This window comes from Caretta caretta, chromosome 7 (genome assembly GCF_965140235.1).
Source record: "Caretta caretta isolate rCarCar2 chromosome 7, rCarCar1.hap1, whole genome shotgun sequence".
Classification (NCBI taxonomy): domain Eukaryota; kingdom Metazoa; phylum Chordata; order Testudines; family Cheloniidae; genus Caretta; species Caretta caretta.
In genome coordinates, this window is record NC_134212.1 from 32,625,150 (window position 1) to 32,633,982 (window position 8,833).

Sequence of the window (8,833 nt, forward strand, 5' to 3'; positions counted from 1 at the left end):
CAACTTTCATATTTCTGACCAGAAGTTTGAAACCACCAAAGAAAAGACTGCCCTACTGTGAACCAGTCCCTGGGTTTGTACTGAGTCCAGTGCTTGCTGGGACAGGATTCTGGAGTACTGTGTAGGTACATATGTAGTGCAGACATGATCAAGGGTTGTGGCTGTGTGTCTCACTAGCAAGTCACAATGTCTTGATTTAAATTATTCCTAGTAATTTAGCCCAGAGATGGCTGCATCTCAGTGCTGAGGAGCACTCTCTGGCATGCTTTGGGATGCTCCAGAAATATTAGTATGATTTATTATTAGGCTAATATCAGAATGAGGGAGAAACAACCCAAGAAAGGAGAAAAGACAAAGCCGTATCTGCTCCTGTGTTTGGCACCTCACACATTAGGGGCAATTCCTGGCTGGTCCAAATGCACTTCCATGATAAACATGAAGATAAATCAATAAATAATGCTAATAATTGGTACTGGGTTCCTTATTCCTTCAGGTGCCCAATTCAGGATCCCCTGTCCCCGGCAGGTGACTACCTCTATCCCAACCTGAGTCCTGCACACAGCTCTCATCTCGCGCCAGCGATGGACTGTCCAAGCATCACCTGGAGAAACGCTTTCCCTTGAACTCGGATCCCAGCATGCAGGAAGCCCCCATTGCACATGATCCCCTGGGGCTGGAAGTGATGACAGACACCGCCTCCTGCCTAGTGGGAAACTGCCCCCTGCTAGAAAGTGATGCCTAATGGATGTAACAGCAACTCCATGTGGAAGGTTTCATCCTGTTTCCAGTGGGGCTGCTGTTATTTTTGATAGGCTGTCAGGAGCGTCTCATGGAGCAGGGGGCAGGAGGGGAGGAACATCAGCTAGAGAGTGTTTGTGGGGCGGGGGGGGGGTAGGAGATGCTGGGTTGAACCCCACCCCCAGAGGGTGTATACCGGCTATGGCCTCTAGGTATTACTGTAATACTCAGAATAATGTACACACCATAATAGGGACTGTAGCTGGGCAGTCACTGACTCCTGCCCTGAAGGGTTTGAAATCAGCCCTGGGAGAGGGCTGAGGCTGCGAGAGGGCTGCTGCTAGGGAAAGCAGCAAGCCTCGGCTAATTGGGGAAACAGCCACAGCTGTGGCCACACCCCAATCAGGGTCCAGCTGGCCTTTATAAGAGGACAGTGGGCCAGGAGGACTTAGCCTCTCTCTAGACATTGAGAGGGAGGGAGGGGCCTGATTGCTAGGAGCTGAGCAAGGTACCTAAAGTGGAGCAGGGCTGGGGAAAGGCCAGAGGAGCTGGGGAGCTCTGGCCTGAGAAACCCCCAGGCTGAAGATCTAGGAAAAGGGTACTGGGGTTGCAGAGGGTAGCCCAAGGGTAGGCAGAAGCAGTAGGTCCAGACCCTCCTTGCTGGTGATGAGTGGCAATTGTACTGCAGTCTGCCCCGGGGGCCAGATGGTGACTGGCAGTAGCCAAAGACTGAGGCGAGGTGGGGATAGAGTGTGGAGGTTCCCCATGTTCCTATGGGGGGGGAGACCCAGATTTGTGTGGGTACTGCCAGGGGGCAGCATCCTGATGTGAAAGGGGTACCGGGGTCTAGGGACTTGGGGGGGGGGGGGCAGCAGCAAGTGGAACACTGGCCTGCAGAGGGTGCTCTGGAGGCTGGAAATGCTAATTCCCTGGATGACCAGCAGGAGGCACTGCAGGAGTGAGTCCCGCTCTGCCACAGGGACCCTGAGCTCAGTTGCAGCCTCCAGGTGGTACCATAATACTATTAATAATGCACACATAATAGAGCCCAATCTCAATCTGGGCCTCTAGATGCTACCATTCTGGCACTAATAATGTGCACTCTAGAAGGAGACCCTGATCTGCGTTAGGACCTCCTGCTGTTACTGTAATACTGTTAATAATGTGCACCTCACAATGGCTTCTAGATACAACTTTTATACTACTACTAATGGGGCCCCGATTGCAGTTGGGGCCTCTAGGAGCTACCATAATATCACTAATAGTGAGCGTGACATAATTTTGTTCCCCCTCCACATGGTACTGTAATACTGCTAATAATGCACAAGCTATAATTATATATATATAATAATGAGGCCCAATCTCAGTAATACACCTAACACAGGATGACAATAGCCAGTCCCATGCTGGGAGTCAAGCTGCTGGAGATTCAGAGGAGGCTCTGGCCAGCTCTCCCTTGTGTGTTGGTAGCCACTGGGGCAGTGGGTGAGCAAAGACAGGGGGGGAGCTAGGGAGCCGGTTTCCCACCTGCAGCAGGGCTGGAAGGCAGCTCTGGGACACAGGGGCTTTAAGAGCGGATGAGGGCAGGGCAGATAAGGAGCAGCCCCCCAAGACCCAGTGCACAGGCCTATGACCTATGAATTGACAGCCAGTCCTTCTGCCGCGCCCTGGCTGTCAGTTCTGTAGGGCACAGGTATGTTCACCTCCATGACCTCGGCATGGCGACCGGCGGGTGTGCCAGGGAGCGAGGGGTTACCTGGGGCTGGGGTGGGAGGGACGGGCGATGATTGGGTGGACAGGGAAGACCTGAGGAGGGGAAATAAACTGGATTCCCAACAAAGAAGTGTGAGGCTCCTTATTGGCTCTACAATCTGTGTGGGGGGTTGGAGGGAGCTTTTCACCAGCATCTTCCAGGCACCACAGGGTTAATGATATAGCAGGAGTCCTTGATACCAGACCCCTACCTCATTAGCTGCACACTCTGGATGATGGGCAAGGGGAGGCAGGCTCTGAGACCCTGGGGGAGCTCATATGGGAACACTAGCATCAACCCACATCCCAGGACCACGACTACCCTCCTCAGACTGGAACCCCTCCATCCTGAGGGCTGGTGCCAGGCTGAGGGGTGTGCCAGGAGCTATGGATCAGGCCAGGCTGGGGGAGTGTGTGCCAGGAAGTACAGGCAAAGCTAGGCCTGGGAGGGGTGTGTGCCAGAAGGTCTAGGTCAGGCCGGGCCTGGGATGGGGTGTGGGCCAGGAGGTCTGGGTCAAGCAAGGCTGGTGGGTGGGTGTGTGCGCCGGGAGGTCTGGGTCATGCCAGGCTGTGGGTGGTGCTGCCAGGAGGTTCAGGTCAGGCTAGGCCTGGGGCGGGGGGTGCCAGGAGTCTGGATCAGGCTGGGAGGGGGTGTGTGCCAGGAGGTCTGGGTCAGGCCAGGTGGGGGTGGGGGGTGCCAGGAGGTCTGGGTCGGGTCAGGCCAGGCGATGGGGGAGATGTCAGGAGGTCTGGGTCAGGCCAGGCTGGGAGGGGGTGCGTGCCAGGAGGCCTGGGTCGGGCCATGCAGTCTGGGTCAGGTCAGGCGGCAGGGGGTGTTGTGTGCCAGGAGGTCTGGGTCAGGCCAGGTACGGGTCAGGCCAGGCTGCTGCATGGGGGTTTCCAGTCATGATAATCCTGTTCCCCCCTGCTTGTGAATAGAGTACAGTACACCGAGCCCTCCCTGCAGTAACCAACTGTATCCACCAGGAGGCGCGATAAACCCGCTTTTGTCCAAGGTCTCACAAGATGTTATCAGCAGAACTGAGGTTAGAACTCAGGAGTCCTGATTCTCAGGTGCCCCTTCTCCTGCTCTGACTCACTAGACCCCACTCCCCTCCCAGAGCTGGGAATAGAACCCAGGAGTCCTGCTTTAAGCAGTGGGGAAGGCTCCCTCCCAGATGACACAAAGGGGACATGTGGCCCCTGCCCAGGCTGGAGTTTAGCTTCTCCCCCAAACCCGGCTGGTGGTCCCTGGGATAACAGGGTTCCCTGGTCAGCACCCCTCCCCATGGTCAGTGGAGGCTGTCTGGGCTAGGCCTGGGGAGGAGGCTATGAGCTCATGGGGTGTTGGCTGCTCTCTTCTGCAGCTGCTCTGCAGTGAGCTCAGCGCTGGGCTATGACAGGCCATGGCCCGGGGGGTGGGGGTGGGGAGGGGTTTCATATGATGAGAAGAAGGGGCTGGGGCTGCAGCTGCTCAGACGCTAATACACGTGGCTTCCTCCTTTGGACTCCAGCCATGCTTGGGAGTGGGGCCTAGTGGGATAGAGCAGTGGCTCTCAATATTTCCAGACTACTGTACCTCTTTTGGGAGTCTGATTTCTCTTGCGTACCCCAAGTTTCACCTGACTTCAAAACTATTTGCTTACAAACTCAGACGAAATACAAAAGTGTCCCAGCACGCTATTACTGAGAAATTGCTCACTCTCTCGTTTGTACCATATAATTCTACAATAAATCCACTGGAATATAAATATTGTACTTACATTTCAGTGTGTAGTATATAGAGCAGTATAAACAAGCCATCGTCTGTATGAAATTTTAGTTTGCACTGACTTCGCTAGTGCTTTTTATGTAGCCTGTTGTAAAACTAGGCAAATATGTAGGAGAGCTGATGTACTCCCTGGAAGACCTCTGTGTACCCCCCATGTACCCCTGGTTGAGAATCACTGGGTTAGAACAGGGGGCTAGTAGTCAGGACACTTGGGTTCTATTGCCAGCTCTGGAAGAGGAGTGTGGTCTAATGGTTAGAGCAGGGGGGCTGAGAGTCAGAGCTCCTGGGTTCTAGCCTCAGCTCTGGTGGAGGAGTGCAGTCTAATAGTTTGGGGAGGAGGCTGTGAGTTAGAAACTAGGATTGCCAACTCTCCAGGAATTAACAATTATGTCATGTGATGAAACCTCCAGGAATATGTCCAACCAAAATTGGCAACTCTAGTCAGGTCTCTGGGGTTCTCTTGCTAGGCTCATATGAGCATGACCATGAAATGAACTGGGTGAGTAAAGATATTTGTGTAAGTGTTTGCAGGACCAGAGAGGATTTGATCTAGAAGAACATATGGTAGTATCTAGAGACCCTGACCAAGATCAGGGCCCCCATCAGGCCAGGCACCCCACAGCCAAGATTGGGGCCCCATCGCGCCAGGCACTGTCCAAAAACACAATCTCTGCCATGAAGAGCTCATGGTCTAAGCAGACAAAGGCAGGATTATTCCACTCCATTTTACCTCTGGGGAAACGGAGGCACAGTGTCTGAACCAAGGTCACAAAGGCAGTTTTTGGCAGAAGTGAGACTAGAACCCATCTTGTCTAGCTCCCAGTTGAACACCATAACCACAAGCTCACCCTTTAATAGCCTGGGCATAGATCTAATTTTTCCCACCCACTATCCTCTGCTGGCACTGACCATGGGATGAAAGCTGTCCTGAGAGATTATCTGGAGCCAGGATTTTATGGAGGAGTCAGCCATTCTGCTGGGCAAACATCCCAGCCTTGTTTACAAGGTGGTGACCAGCCAGATGGGCTATTTCAACAGCTGGGGAGAGGTGGCGGTAGAAGCAGGAGCAGAACCAGTGAAACAGCTGAGAAGGGGGTGGGTGCTGCAAGGGAGAAGGCTCTTGCACCATGCTCAGTGCTAATACCCCCCTCAGACCTCTGTGCATTCACTGTAGTGTTCCTGCGCCCCGGGGCCCTTGATCTCCTTCTGCTCACATAACAATGCTCTCCACTTTCTCCATCCACTGTGGCACAAGAGCCCCCTTCTCTGGAGCTACAGCACTCCATGCTGGGGGAGGAGGGCATGCAAGAGCTTCTTTCTCTGCAGCCCCCACCCTCACTTTCTCTGCGGTCTGGATTATTTAACCCCAAGAGCGAGGAGCTGTGAGTTTGGGGCTCTGCCAGCCTCATGATAAGGGTTAGGGCTGGGTTAGGTTCCCGGAGAGGAAGCACATTAGCATGTTACATGAGTAGGGGAACATTCGCTGTTCAAGCAGGGAAGTTTCCCAGTTTTCAGAGCTCATTAGGGAGTCTAGACTCCTGGGTTCTGCCCCCAGCTCTGAAAGGGGAGGAGTCAGGACTCCTGAGTTCTATTCCCAGGTCAGGGAGAACACTGCTCACCCGCTGCTGAGTGCACACGGCCTGCAGGAGCCTAGCTTCTGAGCAGATGTTGTAGGGGTCTGCCTAAGACCCTATTGTCTGAATCTCACTCCTTAGCCATTTTCTAATTAGATGGAGTCTTCCGTCTCCCCCTGAGCTGGTACTTTCCCCCACAAGTGGGGACGTTAACTCCAAAGTCAAAGCCAAATCCTAACACACTCAGTTCCGTGCTGCCCCCCCTTCAATTGGACACAAGGTCATCCTTCACTTCCTGTCTCAAACTGATGCTGCATGCAGCAGCCCACTATCCTGAGGTGGCTGAATCTCAGCACCGGAAAAGAGATCCCCGTATAAATCACTCCCGTGCTTTACCACGGAGGCTGCTATGTCTCAGCATTAGGTGCGGGCCCCCGTGTAAACAGCCCCCCACATCCCACCCCAAAGGTGGCCGCATCTCCTCACTGGGGGAGGGAATCCCGGGATAGCCACAGTGCCCCACCCCCGCAGCTGGGATCCCTTTATAAAAGCCCCACCCCCGAGGTGGGTGTATCTCAGCCTCATCAAAAGTCAGCTGGATCCTTGAGGGGGCGGCTGAGGGGAATGACAGGGCATGAGAACCGCAAATGTTTTTTGCAATCCCCGAGGGGTCAGTGAGAAGCACAAACAGGGAGTGGAACAACTGGAGCGCTCTGAACTCAGGGTCAAGCCTGAATTCTTTGGCTGGTTGGAATGTGAGCCCCCCATGCCCAGGACAGGAGGGTGCATGGCTGGGCAGGGTTTGAGGAATCGCTGCCATGATCCTCTCCCTGCAAGTCCTTGCTTTTTGTTGCCTGCTTCCCCAGCTCTGCCATAAGTTACAGTTTTCCTTTGCTTGGAAGCCCAGACAGCAAACTTTTAATAGTGGAAAATATGAGGCACTGGCCCCTTAAGGGGAATCCGCAGACTCTCCTCCTGTTCTCCCTTATTTGGGAGGACAACTGGGCTGATTTTGTTCTGGTTTCTTGGCTTGGGTTCTCAGAGGCATTTTTAGCCATCGGTATTTAATCCCCGAGCAGACCAATGGCATCCCCCATTCCCACAGTCGGCTGGAGGGGCCCACCAGGACAAAGGCTGGTGCAATGAGATCTCTTTGCAGTAGGGCTTTGCAAAGAGCATTGCTTGCAAAGCTAGCCCTTTAGTGTGGTTAGAGACATGGATATGGGTGGGCTGGATCAGACCCATGGGCCCACCCAGCCCAGTATCCTGTCTCCAAAATTAGCCATCATCAGATGCTTTGAGGGAAGGTGCAAGAAAACTCTCTAATGCACAAGCATGGAGCAGCTGGCATGGGCCAGCAGTCAGGTCAATTCTCTTTCCATTCCAAGGGACAGTAATAAACATAATCCCAGGGTGGGCAGTGGAGTGGGGAGCCCCAGCACAGGATTGTTCTATAAATCTAGCCTTCACGCCTCCCGAGAAGGGCAGCGTGGTCTAGTGGGTAGGGCTGAGGTTTGGGACACCTGGTTTCTATTCCTGGCTCTGCTGTGTGACTTTCAGCAAAGTTCCTTCTCCCTTTTGTATCCCCTCCTGCCGTTATTGTAAATTCTTTGGGGCAGGGATGGTCTCTCACTGTGTTTGAGTGTGCAGTGCCTGGCACTGTGGGGGCCCTGATCTCAGTCAGGGTCTGTGCAGTGCCCAGCACAATGGAGGCCCCAGTCTCCGTCAGGGTCTGTGCAGCACATGGCCTGACATCACTCCAGTCTCAGCTGAGACTTCTAATTACTACTGTGATAGAAACAATAATATAGTAATGTAATTACCAGGGACCAGCTTTCTAGCACCAGGCCAGAGAATTTCCAAAAGGCTTGACCATCTTAGGCTCATATCATCAAGCATTCAAGAGTTACAGATCTTTGCATAATAACAGTCTGCTCCTGTGATCCGAGTCTGATTTCACCCTGTCTGTGAGTATGAGGTCTGGTCACCATTTCAGGTCCCTCCTGCCTTCTCTTCTCTCCAACCTGTTCTGATTCCCAGCAGTCATTGGCGGTGCTAGGCATAAGCAGACTAAGCAATTGCTCAGGGACCCAAGCAGCTCAAAGGGACCCGCATTCACAGTTTTAGTGTGTGTTGGGGGTGGGGGTGGGGATATTCCTGCTTAGGGCCCCCAGTGGGCTATCGCTGCCTCTACTGGTAGTGGATGGCCCTTTGAGGGTATCCCTGCTTAAATACAGGCTCTGACCCTGTGCCCAAAGTGGAAAATTCCAACCCCCAGCCATGCCCTTTTTGTCCTACACAATTAGCCAAAATTCAGGTTGTTTTGGTTAGGAGGAGAAATTGATGCTGGAGTCAGGTATCTTTGATGCAATCCTGTTTATTTACAAAGAAAGTACAAAGTCCTGTTTCCCTGAATCAAACAGCAGGATGCAGTTTCTTTGCTCATAGTTCCAAGCCTTTTTCCAGCCAGTAAACCCAAAAATCTCTCTTCTCTCTGTAGGCTTTTACTCGGGGCCAATTGTACTATTTTTAGTACAAGTCAGGGACAGGTCATGGGCAGTAAACAAAAATTCATGGAAGTCCACGACCTGTCCCTGACTTTTACTAAAAATAACTGTGACACAATGAGGGTGATGGGGGGATGAGAGACTGAGTCCTGTTGGTGAGGGGGTGGGGGAACGCTCCAGCACTGTGGCTGACAGCTCTGGGGTCCCCCCGATGCCCATGGCAGCTCACAGCTCTGGGTCCCCCCACTGTCCACGGTGGCTGGGAACTGTGGGGGCCCCCACTGCCCATGGTGACTGATAGCTGTGGGGCCTCCCGTCATCCGCAGAGCTCCAGGGCCCTGCCAGCTTGCAGCTGCATCTCTGCCGCCCTGGGGCTGAAGCAGAATATGTCACAGAGGTCTCTGGAAGTCAGGAAATCTGTGACCTCTGTGACGTAATCTTAGCCTTATTGATAGGTCTCCTCAAGAGGTTCCATATCTCTCCATATGGAA